The following is a 21,330-nucleotide window of genomic DNA, read 5'->3' on the forward strand; positions in this document are numbered from 1 at the left end:
CAGTAGTTAAGAAACTAAGCATGAACCTGGCTATATGGTTGTAAATAAAACCGTATTTCCTTTCACTGCAGTGAAAACTATCGTGCATTTTTTTTATTTTTGGTTTTAGAACTGTTATATCATTTAAATCCAATCCTATCAAATGGATCTGAAACTGTTGCAGACAAGATAAGATGAAGTACAATGCCGATGACTTCTTGTTCAGAAATTACTGCATTTGTCATCCATTCCCTTCACTAGCTAAATTATAACTGAGAATCTGTTGCAATGCAATATGTGCTGCCTGTGGGGCCGGGGGGGGGGGGGGGGGGGGGGGGGGGTTAGTGGTTCAAACCTTCCCCCCCCCCCCCCCCCCCCTTCTTAGCACCAAATCTTTAATTAATTTATTATTCATCACTCAAACAAATTTCATATTAAAATTAATAACATTTTTACCATTACAATATTTAAATTTAAGTACCGAAAACTGCTAAAATAGCACTATTTTACACCTTAAAATCCAAATTTTCCCGGGGGAGGACCCCCCGCTTTAATACAGGGGAAGGGGAGGCCATACTTCTTAACACCCCCCATACATTCACAAATCCTGGCTACGCCACTGTGGGACAACAATAAGCATCTAATTGTAAAACATGGGCAAAACAGGTTCGTGCAGCGCTTTGGAATGGCGTGCTGCTAAATGGATCAAAGGACTATTGATGGAGGTAAGTGTATATTGTTCTATTTTTGACGTGACAACGTCTAATAAATCGATGAACGTCGGCTGCACGCACGAAAAAGGATGACTCATTGTCCCGTTACGCTCATTGTACGCTTACGCCGCACATATATCTCTTCCGCTGGATTGGAACAACCATCGATTTGACTTTTTCGAGGCACATTAAACTTGAAACACTCCCATTCATTTCCGACTTTTCCTATCATCGTCCTATCCTTAACAGAATAACACAGACTGGAAGAAGTTAAACAGCAAACATGTATAAAAGTTATAGTTAAAATAATCTGTTCGTTAAAGTAATAAACATAGGCTATTTGAATTAATGAGTGCGAATAAAAGTAAATTTAACAATTATATTGTAGATTTCATTTCACTCCTTTGTATCCATGCAAAATAGTGATAATTCAATAAAAATTCCAAGTATTTATTCTTTTATTGATAAAATAAAATGATTAAATTTTATTCATAAAGTATGCAATCATTTCATCAATGTTTTGTTATGACATCACGTTAAACTATTGTCCGTAAACCGACTTTACAGACAACCAATTTTTTTATTATTCTACGTTCATTTTCGGCCAGATTTCCGTATTATAAGTGTATTTGCAATATGAGAACAAGTGAGTACTGAAAGACGCGTTCACATCACGTGAAAATACTAGCTTTGAATATACGTATATACTGTATAGAAGCCGCGAGTGGATAGGATTTACTCTACGTTTTTCAGAAGCGTATGATGAGCAGCTTGGGAACTTCACCGCTGCAGTGCGCTGCCGTAACGCCCTGTATCATCTTAGTTGTTATTTACACGTTAGAGTGCAGCACTGTCGCCTGCTGTCATTCCCCGCACCCCCCATCACATTCACTGCAGCTCAAGGTCGTTCAACAGGAGGGGAAGGGGTGTTTGAAGAGTTCGACACTTGTCCGCTAGGGACCACCACAAGTCGATACCCTAGAGATGGTGGCGATTGCAGAGGTGAATTAACCAACTACCTCAAAACCGTATTAGAAATTTTAACCTGGGCTGGCGACTTCTATACAGTATATATATTCAAAGGTAATAGTAATTATTATGTTTTTTCCTCGTTGATTGTGCGACCATTCTTCTACTAATTGTTTTGGCTGCTACAGTGCTCCGATGACGTGCATTCAATATTTCTCCCCACAGTGGTTAAGTGGATTCTTCCAATCTATTTTAAAACCCGTTATTGTCTTAACATTTTCCCGTAACTGTTTTAACGGTTATCTTTTTTTTTTGACGTGACTACGTCTAATAAATCGATGAACGTCGGCTGCACTCACGAAAAAGTGTCCCACTACGGATGTGTTCTGTTCGCTCATTGTACGCATGCGTGGCATCTCTCTTCCACTCGATTGGAACAACCATCGATTTGACTTTTCAATCATATTTTCGTCGTTTGAATTATTAATATTATGTAATTTAACGATCGTCCACCGATTTTCAGCACAATCGGTACGGTTATTTAAAAGTAATGTTGAAAATTCAAATACGTTTTGAACCAACAATGGTGTTTTACAGTTACACATAATAATTCAAATTACACCCGGGATCTTTTGCACAATGTTTTAAAAAATATTGTAACACATTATAAATAAGTTTGGTGTATTTGGGATGCGTATTTGTTATATAATCGTGTTATTATTATACCTCTACCGTGAACAAAGTTTTTATAAATATATATGAATATTAACTGTATATAAGTCGCCAGCCCAGATTAAAATTTCTAATACGGTTTTGAGGTAGTTGGTTAATTCACCGCCGCAATCGCCACCATCTCTAGGGCATCGACTTGTGATGGTCCCTAGCGGACAAGTGTCGAACTCTTCAAACACCCCTTCCCCCTCCTGTTGTACGACGTTGAGCTGCAGTGAATGAACGATGAGGGGTGCGGGGAATGACAGCGGGCGACAGGGCTGCGCTCTAACGTGTAAATAACAACTAAGACGATACAGGGCGTTACGGCAGCGCACTGCAGCGGTGAAGTTCCCAAGCTGCTCATAATACGCTTCTGAAAAACGTAGAGTAAATCCTATCCACTCGCGACTTCTATACAGTATATATATTCAAAGGTATGGCCTCGTGGGCATGTGGTTAGCGTACTAAAGGTTGTCGGTTCGAAACCTGGCAGCTGCGGAATTTTTTTTGTACTTGTAAAAATAAATATGGCTCACGCAACATTTCAAAAGTTATAAACATATTTGAATTAATGAATGCAAATAAAAGTAAATTTATTAATTCAATTGCACATTTCATTTCACTCCTTTTTATCCATACAAAATAGTGATAATTCAACAAAAATGATTCAATTTTATTCATAAAAGTATGCAGAGGTAGATTTTATCATGCAAAAGATTGAAAAATAAAAAAAAAACTTCCTCAAAGTATATAATATTTTTAATGCCTAAATGGTTTGGTTGCAAAAACCTATTACGGCTCAGTCTCAGGCCGAATATGATATTTCCTTTTCTTCTGGATCAATCATTTCATCAATGTTTTGTTATGACGTTGTCACGTTAAACTATCGTCCGTAAACCGACTTTACAGACAACCATCTTTTTTAATGACTGCATTGCCCTTTGTTTCGCAGTGGGGTTCAAAGCCTCGGATCCAGAGTTTCCAATTTCCAAGTCTCACATCTTTTTAGACCAGTAATGCCAATTCGTTGTCATCCCCTCGGAGGGCTATGCCTACGGGTTCCACCATTCTCACCTCGGAGATGGCCTTTGTAGGGCGGGTTGCTGCCATAACTTAGAAACACACGAGACAGAGTTGCCTAAGTTATGACAGTTATAAGTTATGATGTTTCTTATTTGTGTGTTTCGGCGTTGTGTGTTTCTAAGTTATGGCAGTTCTGAGCTGTGTGTTTCTAAGTTGAGATAGTTCTAAGTTATTTCTAATTTGGGTGTTACTAAGCTATTTGTTTCTAAGTTATGATCGTTCTAACTTATGACAGTTCTTAAATTTATGTGTTTTTTTAGTTCAATAATTCTAATTTATGACCGTTTTAAGTTATGACTTTCTAAGTCATGTGGGGATCTCTTGTAGGGCCACTAACCTCAGATCATCTCCGCCGGCTGAGCACGCAGGCAGATAGATACGTCCTTGCAAAAAGGAATGCCGTTAAATTATTTATTTTAATAAACCTACTGTTCCGTTCGAAACATCAACAAAACTCTAGTTTCGGACTTTAAATCAATAAAAGAAGAGTAATCATTGTATAAAAAAACTTGTGATGGGTAAAATGCCAATTTTCTCGAATCCGAATGTCGAATTCGAATTCCAGAGAGTAGCTTGAGTGTATCCCTCGAATCCGAATCTAGGTGTCAAGGAACAAAAATAAAAAAAATGCACAAAAAATGAAAAAAATATTAACTATGTTGTTGCAAAAATTCTACCCTTCGAATGGTTGTTTCACAAACCAAGTTTTCAGAATCAATAGCACAATGTAATTTTATTTATATAATGTCATTTTAAAATTACGCTATCTATGGGAGTGGTAACGATAAATTTATGAAGAAAAAAAACTGGCCTAGTAAACTTCAGAAGTAATCAGTGTTGAATTACTGTAGTTCCTGTAATATTTTTCTTTTAATCTTTTTACTCGAACATCGAATCATTCGAATAGGCACTAATGTTATGATGGTATTTGAGGATTTGGGTATTTTATTGGCCCATCCCTAATAAAAACTGAATCAAATGATTTCAGTTTTTTATCGTAAATTTTTTTGTTGTACCTATCAGGTTCCAACATATTTTAGAACCATTTAGGCCCTTTCATAACGTCAAACTTTCTCGCTTCCAACGCCTTCCAAATGTATTGTCAAATAATGTTGGAGGGTTATGACTTCGCCGAAAACGTCATTGGTGAAGTTGGGAGACTTGTTTCCGTCAAATATTTTGCATATGGGACGGATTCTAAAAATGTTGGATGTTGGACGGAATGAGCCAACATTCCTGCCTAGCGAAAACGAAAATAGCGCCAGTTTCCGAGAAAAGTATCTTTAAAATGGCGAAAAACCATGGGCGAAGAAAGAAGTTATAAAGGTGAAATAACTAAAATTGTGTTATTATGAGTGTTAAATTCAAAATAATTTAATATTTATAAAGACAATTACGTGTCTTTAACTTAAAAAAAATACTGAACATTAATTTTATAATGTTACGGGCATTAATGGGAGTTAATAAAACAAGTTAAAAATTCCATGCAGCACTGTGATGCATTAGCATTATTAAACTTTAAGTAGCACAAGTATGATTAGTTTGAAATTGCTTGGAACAAAAATAAAATTTAAATTGTTGCATGATGTAAAATATATCTGAGGTTATCTGTCGAAATTCATTTGATGCAGAAAATTGGAAGCTATATTTCATCCAATATTACCCCATCCAACTCTATCGACAAATATAGTCGTATATAAAAATTTGACTGTGTGACAAGGCCTATAAACAACGTATTTAATGGACACTCAAGTTATCCTAATGGTTGTACAAGCATGGCTGTGCTAGTGACGTCATCGGTGACGTCATAACCGTTAAACATTACTTGACTCAACATACTGGAAGGTGCTGGAAGCGTAAGTTTGACAGTCTAACAATGCTTTTATTTTTTGAACATAGAAAATAAGTTTCCAATTGGAGATAGTAATACATTTGTGCTAAGTATTTTTAATTACTTACACTTGAATCACTACTTGTTGGTGAGTAATTTTATACGCCACATTTAACCGTTGAAACTAACCTAGAATATACAGAATATAAGTTTAAAAAGACACACCATCGAGTACCATTTAATTTATCATTGATCATCAATAATGTTATAACAGTTTTGTACCCCTTTTTTTAATGCATGTCAGTATGCCACGAAGTAAAAGTGTGCGAAAAACATCAGAGATGTTGATGTAAAGTAAAAATGCTATTATAATACCTATTTAGAGTTTTATTTTAAAATATAAACAGCTGAAAGCCTTTATAATTATTACCACGCAGAAAATAAGTGACAAGATATTTGTTTGCATGAACATCTGCTGGATTAGTATGAAATTCATTTTTTTTACACTATACATATTATATCCCATAAAAACCGCTGTCGGAAAAAGACAAACACCATTAGTTAGTGATGCAGTTTAAAAACATGAGTGGTTAAAAGGCTGGGCAAAAAATATCCGGTCTTTTGACACGTCCGGTGCGTACCAGGTTCGCTCCAGACGAACAGCTGTAGCGAAATTCCAGTTTTCAAACGACCGTTGACAACTCCTGCGACGCGCCGGGGTTTGTGGACGGTTGGTCGACGGCCGTTGGCAGCGCTGGCGGGCAGCTGCAAGCAGTTGGCAGCAGTGACGAGCAGCTGAGCGCGCGCGTGCGAGAGAGAGAGAGAGAGAGAGAGAGAGACGAGATGAACCGAGCAGACCGACGCGTGCTGCCGCCAGGCGGGAGAGAGTGGAAACGCGAGGTTGACTGTTATAGACAGAAAACAGGGGTGGGAAACATGTTAGCGCTTACCGACCCCGCACGCGCGAAATTGGATCATTTGCATTGTTAGCGGCCCTGTTGGCAACACTGTCAAATTTTTCGTCTCCCGACTACGTTTGACAACGAAGTTCGAGTGATAAAAAACGATCGATTTATGGCTTACAATTTCTCCATAACCTCAAACATGTTTTAAATCCTGTCAATTGTGTATACGTAATGTTTGGTCTGCTTAACTGATATTATTTTCAATATAAATTCAAGTCTAGAAAAAAATGTAAACTTGTTTTGATTTTGTAATTTTAATCTGTAATTTTAATCACATTATTAATCGCTATACAATAAAACGATGTTCTGCAATATTTAAGAGCTATAGGTGGATCACTTACTTTTGATCTCTCATATGTCCTTCACCATTTTAACGATTCGTTGAGGCGGAAATAAAGGCTATTCCAGATTTGGGCACGATTCTATTTCCGTCAAAATCCAACATCCTCTAGACAGTGGTTCCCAACCAGTGGTCCGCGGACCATCAGTGGTCTGCGAGAGCTAAAATATGGTCCGTGAAAGATTTCAAACTTTGAATGAACGCGCGTCGGTGAACAAAAGCGAGCGCGGCGCGCAGGCGACCGGGGGAAGGGCAAGCAACTGACTAAACATTATGGCGCAAGCCGGTCAGTCAATCGTACGTTTTCTTTTGTTTTGCTCAGCAGTGTTGTGTGATTCTGTTTAGCTGTTTAGTGGGTCAACATCTGTAACTCCTCGATATTCTTATGGATATTTTTATAAAATATGAACAGGGTAAGTAGGCTACGCATTTTTCTCTGTTAAACTTTTTTAATAAAAACATGCAATTACAAAACAGAATGTGGACGTTAGTTTACGTACGAGTCTTGTTTTTATGTATTACAAATGTTCACAACAGTTAGGTACAGTTAGTTGAAAACCTAATTATATTAAAACAAACCGATTTGAAATTAAAAATTAAGATGGTAAAAGAACACTGGCCTCCCAAATTAAAAGTGGAGCCAGCCACAAAAATTCTTAAAAATATGCTATAAGATTGTTGAATTGATATTATGCTGTTTTAGGTTTTTCATAACGAAATAAAAACACCGTTTACTCTTTTAATGCCAAAGTCGGATAGATCGCCTTTTCTGTGTCGTACGAAAAATTGGAGGATCGAAAAATCGGACTGAATTTTTTTTTTTCTTTTAAAAAATGCATTTTCGTCACTTGCAGCGCACTCTACCGTTGTCTGTTTGACTCGCCCTACTATTGAGTTGCTTTTTCTCAAAATAGAGAGTAGAGCTGTCACGCTTCTGTCTTCCTTCCCTGATAGAGAGCAGGGTTCTCATACTGTTTTCGAACAGCATGTGAAACAGATTGGTACTGCGTATGTGCGCATTACTTCGTTTTGAATTTAACTTTCCGTTGTGAGAAATTCAACTTTTATTTTTAAAAAATTATATTTTGATTCTTTTGTAAATTATAAGTGTTAATTATTTTCTACATAAGTATGTGTTTCTGCTTATAAAAATTTATTTTGCAAATATTTACAAAAGTTATATATTTCTGGCAAACAAATAATTAAGTTGCTCTATCAAAAAATAATAAGCAGTTTCTTGGATATTATAAATTGCCAGCTATTATTTATTGTTGTTTATTGTGCGTTGAAAATCATTTTTGTAATAGGTGTAGTGATTATATTTTCCCACGTAATTCTTAGGGCCAAGAATATTACTTTAATAACCTTGCTCTATTCGCACGCCAATACATTAAAAATAATATGACTTTTTCACGAGAACTTTAAAATGAAATAAATATCAAATGCATTATATGTTTTTATTTAATCTTAAAAAATTGACAAAGAATAATTTATTTATAAGATGTAAAAAATTTATACTTTCATACTTAAAGGTAAAACGTTATTAAAGGTAAAAAAGTAATTAAAAGTAAAAAGTTAATAAAAGTAAAAAAGTTATTAATTTTTAACTCCAGATATGTAATTGATTTAAAAATGACTTGGCACTTTAAGTATAACCGTCATAGAATTAGACAATTTGAGGCTGACACCAAGAGGGTTAAGAGAAATTTAAGGTACCTACCAAGACCTTTGTTTTTAACGATTAGACAACATAATTATTTAAATTGTGTAGTAAATATTTAAGTTTGTAAAATAATAATAGCGAGGTTAGAATTTTTTGGAAGCCAGTTTATATTTATTTATTTAATGATTTATTTTATGAATTATGAAAAAAATTAGCTATATTCTTTTTTATTCTTTTACTTGGCATAAAACATTATATAAGCATAACAGTGTACATTCTATTGCATTTTGGTTTTGTTTTCAGAAAATGCCGCCTATAAGAAAATATGATAATAGTTACATTAAATTTGGATTTACTTCAATAGAAAGTAATGGAGAAATAAAACCACAATGTGTTATATGCGCAACTGTTCTCGCGAACGAAGCCTTAAAGCCAGCGAAATTAAAACGTCACTTAGAAACGATTCATACAAATTTTTCTGACCGACCACCAGAGTTATTTCAAGGAAAATTAGAGTATTTAAAAAAAGGAAACTCGGGCCTAGTGGTACAAGGTATGCATCATCTAAAAAAAAAAATTAGTAGCATCGTTTGAGATATCGAAATTAATAGCACAATCAAAAAAGCCTCACACAATAGGAGAAACTCTTGTGAAACCTTGTTTGATTGAAGCCGTCGAAGAAGTTTTAGGGTTAGAAGAAAAAAAAATACAAGATATATCATTGTCGAACAATACGGTGAAAGCTAGAATTGAACTCATGTCAAATGATATCGAGGAGCAACTTGTTTCAAGAATTAAAATGTCGCCATTGATCACTTTACAGTGCGATGAATCCACTGACATTTCTAATTGTGCTCAGTTGCTTGTTTTTGTCCGCTTTTTAGACGACGACAACATAATAAAAGAAGAACTGTTGTTTTCTCAGGAACTGGAAATGACATCAAGAGATATCGACGTCATGAATATAATAACTGGATATTTCCAGAAATATGGCATTATGTGGGAAAAACTAGTCGGTTTCTGTACGGATGGTGCTCCTGCGATGTTAGGATCACATTCCGGTCTAGCAACGTTAATCAAACAGAGGAATCCGTCAACATAAACATCGCATTGTATCTTTCATTGCCAGGCGTCAGCTTCCAAGACTCTTCCTAAATGCCTTAATGATACAATGAAATTGGCCATAAAAGTAGTAAATGTCATTAAAAGCAGTGCCTTAAATTCACGCCTTTTTAAAAAAACTGTGCAATGAAATGGACTCCAACCATGAGAACCTCCTCTTTCATAAAGAGGTTCGTTGGTTGTCGAAAGGCAATATGCTGGAAAGATTATACGAGCTGAGAGGAGAGATTGAGTTGTTTCTAGGTGAGAAAAAAATGGAAGACTTAGTAGTACAGTTTTCTGATTTGTCATCCCAGATGCATTTGGCATATCTTGTGGATATTTTTACACACTTAAATAAGTTAAACTTGCAAATGCAAGGTTCAGGAAACAGACAATTAGAAGGCGTTGCAAATATTTTTAATTTTGAAGATAAACTTCGTGCTTTTATTTGCAATCTTAAGTTATAGATTAGTCAAGTTGGTGAGGGAAATTATAGTGCGTTTGCAACATTGAAGGCACTCCTTGATGACAAAAAGTATGTTATGTTTAGGGAAAGCATACAAAAAAACAGCAAATGTCATTTGCAAATGTTGGTTGATGAATTCAACCGTTACTTCTCAGAATATAACAATACAGAAGCAAATGTGGACCAAAAACTGATACGCAACCCTTTTGGCACTAACGCTAGAGAAGTTGCAGAAGAAATCCAAGAAGAACTTATTGAATTACAAAATGACAGGAACTGTAAGGACGCTTTTGAATCTGATTCTTTGGAGACGTTTTGGTGTAAGAAAGCAATTTCATAAACTAAAATTCAAGAAATCGCTTTGCGCTATCTTATGTTTTTCTCAATAATTTATTTATGCGAACAAGGATTTTCTGCATTACTGGTAATTAAAAACAAATCCAGGAATCGACTGAAAGTGAGTGATGATATGCGTGTAGCTTTGAGCAAAAATATTACCCCAAGAATTCAAGATCTTGTACAGAAGATGCAAGCTCAAAAATCTCATTGATGCAAACTGAATTGTGTAATAAAAATATATGTTTTCAATCATAACACTGTTAATTAATGTTTATTTTGGTTTTTTAGATTGCTTATGTTAAACGTTTCGATTAACATTGAACGATTATTTTATTTTTAGATTGATACAGATTATTTTTTAACCTTGTGGTCCCTGCTAATAATAATAAAATTAAAGTGGTCCCTGATCAAAAAAAGGTTGGGAACCACTGCTCTAGAATCAGGCCTATATAAAAAAAAGTCATATGGTATGAAGTTAGCGTTGCTATCACATATAATTCATTTTGAAAAACACTTTTAAAATAACCTTGAAATTAAAGTTATTGTGTTGGATGTTACAATCAACATTGAAAACCCAAAAGGTTGTTAAATTTCAGGATAGTAAAAAAAAAATGATTGTCTGTAAAGTCGGTTTACGGACGATAGTTTAACGTGACAACGTCATAACAAAACATTGATGAAATGATTGCATAGTTTTATGAATAAAATTGAATCATTTTTATTGAATTATCACTATTTTGTATGGATACAAAGAAGGATTTAAATGAAATCTACAATTTAATTGATTAATCTACTTTTATTTGCACTCATTAATTCAAATATGTTTATTACTTTAACGAAGAGATTATTTTAACTATAACTTTTATACATGTTTGCTATTTAACTTCTTCCAATCTGTGTTATTCTGTTAAGGATAGGACGATGATAGGAAGAGTAGGAAACGAATGGGAGTGTTTCAAGTTTTAATGTGCCTCGAAAAAAGTCAAATCGTTGGTTGTTCCAATCGAGAGGGAGAGAGATAGATGCGGCGCAAGCGTACAATGAGCGTAACGGGACAATGTGCGTAACGGGACACTTTTTAGTGCGTGCAGCCGGCGTTCATCGATTTATTAGACGTTGTCACGTCAAAAAAAGAATATCCTGTTCCACATCTGACGCGACTACTGACGTCTCATATCCATTATTCCCTGGTAATCAATCACCGTGTGGTTCGCGTCTGGTTTTGCTGTCGGCACACGTTCATTTGTTGCAATTATGCAGGGACGTCGGACCAGCGTGAATATCCCTCCCACCCCTTCCAAATTAACACGTGTGCCACGGGAAGGGTTGGTGGAAGGGGGTTTTGGGAAGGGCGAAGGGGGGGGGGGGGTATAAAATTACGTTTCGACTCCGCAACATTTTCCTCGGAAAGAAATTTCATGACAATAAACTTAGTTAAGTAAAAATATATATTTCAAGAACAGAGAACGCAAAATCTTCCTTGTGCCGCACTAACAGATTTTTTTCTATGATTTTTTTTATCTTTTAAATTTTTTTATTTAAATTTGAGCTTGGTGTAAAAAAATATTCTTCCTAACCAATACCGTTGTGCTGTTACACAGTTAAGTTTTTGAACTCTTGGAAAACTGTTTTTTTATACTGTTACTTTTCTCTGCAGGTAAAACAAAAGTTTAATTGGAATATTGCACAACATTTAAAATTATACATAAATTATAAAGATGAATAAGCACATTTAAAATTTTCATTATTGATTAAAATTTATCTCGATTATTTAACTAAATTAAATATTTGGTTTTATACCTATGTATATAATAATATTGAATACTGAGTATTAATTTTTTTTTAATTTGATTGAATTTATACTTTACCAATTGTATTTGTAATATCACTCCAGTCATTTTAATATTTTATTTCTATTAGTTATTTTGCATTCAAAATTAAAATTATTTTTTATTACGCCAAGTACATAAGTATAACTTCTAATACGCGTACATAAGTACACGCACCCATTTAGCAATTGACCTAAATGTTGTGCTAATCATGGTAGCGACGAATAGCGAAAATATCATCTGCTTTTTAAAATTTTTAATTTTAATTTTGTAGAATTGTGTTCTCTTTTAATGTACACCATTGTAAGTTAATATTTTATGTATTATTATGAATTCGGAAACAAAATATAGGTACTAACATAAACACACATATGCAGTTTCTTTGCAAAATCAATTTATTACCTATTATTATTATTGTTTGTCTAACATGCTGTCTAAACATTCATAATTTTATGAAAAAAAAAACCACTATGATATTTCAGATAAATAATTAAATTGGAGATTTTTGATGTGATTTTGTGAGATTTTCGGTATATGCCATTTGGTAGGAGTAATTTCGTGAAAGTGGAATGGAAGTGGATGAAGGGGAATGTGACACAAAGATGGCGGACCCACGTGTAGAAACATAAACATGTATATAGTCACTTTCGTAAACATTAAGGTACATACCAAATGTATTGGTGTGCCAAAAAAAAAAACATTTGGTTGTCTGTAAAGTCGGTTTACGGACGATAGTTTAACGTGACAACGTCATAACAAAACATTGATGAAATTATTGCATACTTTTATGAATAAAATTGAATCATTTTTATTTCATTACTATTTCGTATGGATACAAAGAAGGAGTGAAATTAAATCTACAATTTAATTGATAAATTTACTTTTATTCGCACTCATTAATTCAAATATGTTTATTACTTTAACGAAGAGATTATTTTAACTATAACTTTTATACATGTTTGCTATTTAACTTCTTCCAATCTGTGTTATTCTGTTAAGGATAGGACGATGATAGGAAAAGTAGGAAACGAATGGGAGTGTTTCAAGTTTGATGTGCCTCGAAAAAGTCAAATCGATGGTTGTTCCAATCGAGTGGAAGAGAGATAGATGCGGCGCAAGCGTACAATGAGCATAACGGGAACCAGCATAACGGGACAATGTGCGTTACGGGACACTTATTCGTGCGTGCAGCCGGCGTTCATCGATTTATTAGAAGTTGTCACGTAAAAAAAAAACTTATGGCAGTGAAAATACCCTGAAATATTTTTGGTAAACTAAAATAGTCGTAGTAAAAAGTAATATTGAATTTAAAAATACATATGAAAACTGGTAATTCACCGATTATAATGCATATTCTCCTTACAATATGTAAACGGGCTTGTTACGACAGCGGCAGAGCGCCTACTTTCAAACGTCCAGGAACATAGTTCAAGTCTCGTTACTTGAATATTTTTGTTACTTTCTTTAATAACAATATTATATAATATAATAATAATGTTGAATCAGCTCATAAGTTTAACGTTTGATTTGCAGTAATTATTTACCGACTGATCTCAGTCGTTTTGGTAAAAACAAATATGCAAACATATACGTACTTTGTGTTTTAAAACGTTTCAGGTTAATATTTTCGTAATTACATATAAGTATAAAAATCTAACGTTTGCGAAAACTTTATAGTATTAACTGTTTAGCGAATTAACAAGATGGGCAGTATTTGTATTTTAAACAAAATATATTGTCGCAAGTCAGGTCCAAAGTCAGGGTTTAGGATTTTTTTTTCAAGTCTTTTTCGCTTTTATCGGAGACATTTGTAATAGTTTGAAATTTACCGCGGTTTCGTGCTTCTGTTTGTGAGTGATCGCAGCAAGCAACATTTACGACTCAGGCAGCGTTTTTCTGGCGGCGGGCGTCGAAAGTTAAGAGTGATTCGCGTCTATCAATTCTGGTACTGGAAAATGGAATATTTTGTTGATGGATGCATTTATCACGCTCGGCGTTATTTTAAAGAATAATTTTAATTTTTTTATGTTCGAGTTTCGTATTATAAGTTTATTCGCAACATGAACAACATGAGAGCACATGAATTTTCTTGTTACCGGTGTTAGACGTTTACATATCACTGGCGAGAACTGAAAGACTGGCTAATTTTTTTTTTTTAATAACTAAAGACATATTTTGAGAATAATTGAGATGATAAGAAATAACGACATTTTGCGGGTGGAAAACATCGAACAAGAATATCTAAATGGTTTCATAAAAATTCTTATTTGTTTCAAAATGTTTATCGAGGCGGGTACTTTGATTTAATTGGAAATTGTATGTTATATGTGAAATTATATAAAGCAGTTCTCTGTAATATTTTCAAAAAATTTAATCTCCCTCTTTAATTCCTTAAATTAAGGAACATGAATTTATATTGAAAGATTATGTTTATTCAGGTTATATATATATATATATATATATATATATATATATATATATATATAACCGGGATTGTCAATGATCGCATTACGTGCACTATTTTGGTTTTGTGAATCTTGGTTTCTCGCATCCGCCATAGATGGCAGCACCGATATTACACATTTCCGTTCCATGACATCCGTTCCTAGTGCTTTTCGACCTCGTGCCTTTCGGCTAAATGACTGTCGGCCTAGTGCTTTTCGGCCTAGTGATTTTTGGCTAAATGTCTGTCGGACTAGTGATTTTCGGCTAAATGTCTGTCGGCCTAGTGATTTTCGGCTAAATAACTGTCGGTCTAGTGATTTTCGGCCTAGTGATTTTCGGCCTACTACCGCGTCTCCTCATCCTGTAACCCCATGGATGCCACATCTGGCGCGCTGGAATGGACACCCCTTGCTGACGGACACTCGGTGCATCCACTGTGAACTCCCAGCACAGTTCTGCAAGTGAGTATCACCGCTGTTAGGAAATGGGGATAGGTTCGGGGCGGGGAAAGGGGGTGTTGGCAGGGGATATGGTGATTGTGAGTCGCGAATAATAAAAAAAAAGTAAACAAAAGACAGTAGGGTGACGTCGTTCGTATAGGACGGCACATACGACCGTGAGCAGAAAACCCACTGGTGTGGTTAGAATACAGTCTTTTCTGTCTCTCTCCCCCTCTTTTCATGGCTTTCTTTCCCCTTTCTTCAACGGAACAGATGCACGACATGAAAAGAAGTAAAGAAAAAAAAATTCGAATTGTGCTGGAGAGATTTAAATGATCCCCGCCTCTAACTGGTGGTTTTTGAAATACAGACCCAACCTCCCATTCTTCGCGGATAAAATATTAAATCTTTTTGTTTGATTAAATCTCCGTGAAAGATTATTTAAATAATTACGTGTTGATTGAACACATTGTTTTTCTCTTTCTTTTGAATATTGTTGTCATCCAGTCAGTAATTCATTTTTTACATGCTTTATATTAGCTTCACCTGTATGTTTGTCTGTCCGTCTGTAACTCTTTCGACTAAGAGTGAGTGGCTTATCACTATAAAATGTCCCACCATTTTCATTACGTTCGTTAGCCGAGCGGTCTAAGGCGCGCGAAATCTATGACGTGAGCTTTCGGATTCAGTGATCGTGGGTTCTACTCCCGGCCACGCCGAAAGAAAAAAATGTTTCCCCCCCCCCCCCCCGGTAAATACTAATATTATATCCATACATCTAACTGTAAATGATTCGGAGAGACTTTACCATTTATTTGTGACGTTGCAACTCCAAATAGTTATCTCAGATGGTAATAGGTAGTGTCGGTAACTCATTTCCCTATGATAATTATACATAAATATAGTTTAAAAAACTAAAAAAACATGCTTTTAAATAATATCAAACTAAAAAGTTAAAAATAAATATAGTTTAAAAAACTAAAAAAACATGCTTTTAAAGATAATCAAACTAAAACGTTAAAAATAAATATAGTTTAAAAAACTAAAGAAACATGCTTTTAAAGATTATCAAACTAAAAAGTAAAAAATAATTTTAAAATTTAATTTATGACAATAGTATATAAGCAATACTAGTATAAATGAGAAAAAAGCATGGGGCGCTTAATATACAAAAAATATGGCACAAAGCACCTCAAGCTTTTTTCTCATTTATACTAGTATTGCTTATATACTATTGTCATAAATTAAATTTTAAAATTATTTTTTACTTTTTAGTTTGATAATCTTTAAAAGCATGTTTCTTTAGTTTTTTAAACTATATTTATTGTAAATATCCGCAGGAGTTTTACAACAGGTGTACGATGAAAATAATTTAATGGGTGTAAGAAGTCAGTCGAGTGATAATAATTAATAAAAATTGCGTGACTGTTTACATTCGTGATATTATATTAAAGGATTATCTGTTGAAAATGTTAGTGACAAAACAAGGGATGTTAAAATTTTAGAAAGTGTCTCTAAATAATAGTAATACTGAGAAAATTTAAAAAAAAATTCTATATTCCGTGTGCGACTGAGCCTTAACAACTAAATAAATGATAACGGATAAAAAAAATCTGATTTATAATGCTTCAGATGACATTCTTTTAGCAATTTTCACCCGTAATGAGTAGAATCCACTTTTTTTTTCTTAAAATAAAATCTCGAAATCTATTCTTAAAAGAATGTCTCGAATCCGAATATACATGTCAAAAGAATCAGGAATTAAGTAATGTACAACCTTAAAAACACAAACTTAAGTGTTGAGAAGGACGTCACGAGAAAAATGATTGTATTAAAAACTCACAACGCAAAATGTTAATCTGTGATCGTTGTAACAGGTTGTTTACACGAATTGATAGCTTAAAAATACACGGCAGAACTTTTAAAGACAAGTTCACTGACGCTACACTAAGGATGAGCGTGTTGCATAATGAAAATAATTTTCCTTGTATTGATCATTGAGCTCTCCTGATCTCGACAAAGCAATTAATTTGAAGGATTGCTGATGGTTTAAGGAAGACTGAAACCAATGGAAGTATCATCACCGTGAAAAGTGAGGAAACATTCAAGCCCATTACAAATAGATCCTCCATACTTTAGAATAATGATGGACACTTAAAAAGGAAGCCTTTAGACAACGAAGAAGCTTCGACGTTATCGATTTCGAATTCTTTCAGTAATCCTGGTGAAGACGCTGACTTATATGATAGTGGCGATAGTGACTTTGAGGCGGGTGACAAGATCAAACACTATGATGAAGCACCTAAAGCTGGCAAGATCGAAGGCTGTGATGAAGTCCTGAGACCCAAACGATGGAAGTATCGTGATAAAATAAATTATTCTGATAAAGCTTTCGAAGATCACTGGGACGATGGCAGACAATTTTCAATATGGCGAAAGTTTTTTATATTAATATTTTATAAATATTTTTTTAATTAATTTTAAATTTTTCTCCGAATTTCTAACATAAAAATTACGGAATTTCAAAATGGTGGTCGTAACGAAATGTGCAACGATGACGCTCGAGGTCAATATCCTGATATCAGCGGCTTAAGACGGCTTGCGTTTAAGAGTAGTAAGCCGCTTTTAGGGAATTTTCAAGCCGTTGGTGTTTTTCAGGAATTAAAATGTGGTATTTGCCTTCGAAACGGGACCTTTTCCCTCGAAATAGCGAACTTTTTAATTTTTCGATTGGTTGAGATTTTTTTGGGTGTTTTTCCTAAAAACGGGAAATTTTGACGAATTTTGGCGAATGTTCGGCAAATTTTGAGACTTTTTAGGTTTTTTTTTTTGGTAAATGTTGCAGGTCAAGGTCATCGAAAATGGCCACCTGACGTCAGAATCCGAGATGGCGGTCGGAACCAAAGGCACCACAGCCAGTGGCTAGCCGCCGGACATATCAATATAGGGCTATACTACTCATACCTGTTTCCTGTAAACTCCTACGCAATTAATTCATCCCGCATGTCTGTGCCCAGGGTTTACCCTGTGTCCATGCAGGTTTTACCATAGTTTTAAGATAGGTGGAGTTACTCATGAAACCAAACGCTTCCGTGGCTGGCCAATCCCCGCGCAAAGCACACGATGCATGGCTAGACGTATATGCTCCGGCCTGAGACGCACCCTCCTACAAATGAAATGTTCATCCTCTGACCATCTTATGACCTTTTTTTGGGCAACGTTTGCTGCCGAACACCATCTCACAACTTAGCATTCGGCGATCTGTGCGCGTTATCGGCAGATCATTCCGACCTTGCGGCCGGCATTCTCACGTTCCCCTCCCACATATGCGCCCTAATAGGGTGGGGTGGGAGTAACATTCCAGTGTCCTTTTATAAAACATTCCAGAGCTATTTTAAAGGAACAGAGCTGTGAGGGATAACTCCCTTTTGTTCGATCGGGAAGGTATTAGAGCTTCGGCAATGACCAGCGTCTGGGGGCCACCAACCCAGCCATGTACCTCGCTCAGCTGACCAGACAGTTGGCTGTGTCCTGAGCCCCAAGACTTTATTAGCACTGCTTGCGCCTCCCCCAATTCCCACTATCACACTGGAACCCCTCAAAACACCCAGTGAACCTGAACCCGTGGTCCGGTGGAGGTCCTATCCAAACCTCTGCTAGAAGTCCAGGCTAGTTACTGGAGCTGTGTCGTCGCTCACCATGTCGACTCCGCATCGGGCTAGGGAGCCCTTGGAGTCTGCTCCAAGCGATCGTCAGTCTGATGGAACCGTTAACACCGCTGACCCACAGTCCCAGCCCTCCCCCCCCCCCCCCCCAAAGTAAGCCCTGGTCGATGTTTCTGTGGCCTGCGGTCTCTGTCGGGTGGAGGACACACCGGTAATTCCGCGCTGAGCGGATCTCGACCGCAGATGATGGCATTCCCCGGACGACTTTATCCTCTACGGAGCGAGGCCCATTTCACCGGCTCGCGATCTGGTTAATTTACATCTGCACGTCAATCAATCTTAGGTGAATATTCGAGCGTGTTCGGGCAGGGACAGAACTTGATGTACATCTTAGGCATCCCATTCATCCCAAGCGGTTTCGAAATTTTGCAAGATGGGGAGGTCCAATCCCCATTCAAAAGGTGAGTTAGTAATGGCATCATTCGCTGCCATGGCTGACCAATCACAAAACCAGCATGGTTGAAAACACGCATGTTAAGGCTTAGAAATTAGGTGCACGTAGGGTCTTCCCTAACCCGGATCCCTTTCAAATCAGCACAAATTGTGTAGCCTAAGTTAGGTTAGGAAAAAAAAAATCTCACGACAGGCACACAGGCACGGTAGTTTGAGACGGGCTCCACTTAGAGACACACAAGTTAGAAAATTCGTAACTTACAACTCTCGAAAAAAAAAATCCACGTAACTTAGAACCATAAAATATTAGATGTAAACATATAACACCGTACCACACAACTTAGAAACGTCGTAACCTAGAAAACCATGAATTAAAATCCTGACAACTTAGAAACACACAAATTATAACCGCTACAACTTAGGAACACGTAAAAATCACACAACTTAGAGCGGCCGTAATATAGAAACACGTTAATTATAAACACACAACGCCGGGCTTAGTATTAAAAAAAAGTATTTTTCGCGTTTATTGGAGCCGTTTCATTACATAGTCTAACCTTTTACTCTGCAAATCCAATGATTCGATAGTCTACTTGGCTGCTCCGGCAGCGAATTCTAGCGGCGGGTGCGGAAACTACGTGTGATTCGCGTCGATAAATGTAGTTGAAAACAATTTTGCGTATATTTATTACGCTCAGAATTATTAAAAATAATAATATTATGTCCGAGTTTCATATTATAAGTTTATTTGCACCATGAGAACACATGCATTTTCTCGTTACCGAGGTTAGATGTTACACATCTCTGGCGATTACTGCAAGACCCGCTCACATCTGTTTGTGGAGTCTGTGTCACGTAACTTGTTTATGTTTTTCACGTCTCTGAAGTGGTGCCGATGGTAAATGTATCCTTCCGCCACTGTCAACAGTGCTTGCGAATAAATAAACAAACGCAACGTGTTTCTTTGCAAGTGACAGTTTGTAAATGGGGGTGCCACTGGTGTTATTTCCAAGAAACGTGTTATTTGGGACAAGTTATATATGACACAGACGCTTACGTGAAATTTAACTCGCGTATAAGTGAATGCGCGTGTTCTGAAATGTAAAAAAAAAATTACATTTTCATTTTCACTCCCTTCTCTTTCTCTCCAAGTTAATATACCAATGTTTACGCACGCGCGGGTTAGAAAAAAAAAATGGACTAATGGACGTATAAACCGCCCGCACGAGTAGGTACTAATTTTTCCACACGTTTGTCTTCAAGTTAGAAGCGATGTGAAAATTCTACGAACCTACCTTTCCTGTTTACCTTCTGCACATAAAAGTTTCTCCTGCAAGTTTTTATTATTTATTTAAATGCTGCTCTCTGCCGTCGAAAGAGAGAGGGAGAGAAAGAGAGAGAGAGAGAGAAAAAAAAACTGGTGAACCTTTCGGATCCCCTCCCCCTGCAACCTCTTCCACTTTCGGTTGACGCAGGTGTGCCAACGTCAACAAAAAAAAATCTCTTCTCCGTCCTACCATCTTGCGAGGCACGTGCTTGGAATCAACCCTTAAGTAAATATGACAACCCTTAAGTAAATATGACAACCTGCTGTCGGCGCTTCAAAGAACACAAACATTTATGAAGAAAAATGTTTCCCCCCCCCCCCTCTTAGCGAGCTTGTGTTTCGTATGAACTACTTTTTTTCTTTTTAAATTTTTTATCTGCAAAATTGTTGTAACTAGCGCAACAATCGTTTCATTTATATTGTTTTGTCTTCAGGGAATTGCCTTGTAACACACTCATCTTGAATGTTATCCACATCATATTCCATTTTTTTTTAATGCTGTAGGAGTTCCTGTTTACTCGACGTATTATGCACATGCCAAATAACATTCTTTCTTAATTAAGCTAAATTCACTTTTTTTTTTACTAAAGTTACTCAATTGTGGGCGTTTTTCGTACTTTATTTTTTTTTAAAAATAAATAGTGTGAATTGCTGTGACACATTAGTGATCATTTATCGGGTTTGAATTTAATGACATAATTAAACTACGCTAAGCTTGTGTGTTCTATTTCGGAGAATTTTATTTAAGTTAAACATATTTTAACTAGTAGACATTTTGAGATTCTTAAATTTCATAAAATAAAATAAAAATACATTTATACATCGCATACTTATTCCGTAATTAACAACTAAAGTTAGGATATGTACCTTTATTGGTTATACTTATGATGATAATCAAATGGATTTTTATGCTTTAAGGCAATGATACTGGCTACTTAATGATATAATTTGATTTTTTTTCATTAGCATTACTAATATATATTTTTTTTCAATTTGCGAGGAATT

Source organism: Bacillus rossius, chromosome 18 (genome assembly GCF_032445375.1).
Source record: "Bacillus rossius redtenbacheri isolate Brsri chromosome 18, Brsri_v3, whole genome shotgun sequence".
Classification (NCBI taxonomy): Eukaryota; Metazoa; Arthropoda; class Insecta; order Phasmatodea; family Bacillidae; genus Bacillus; species Bacillus rossius.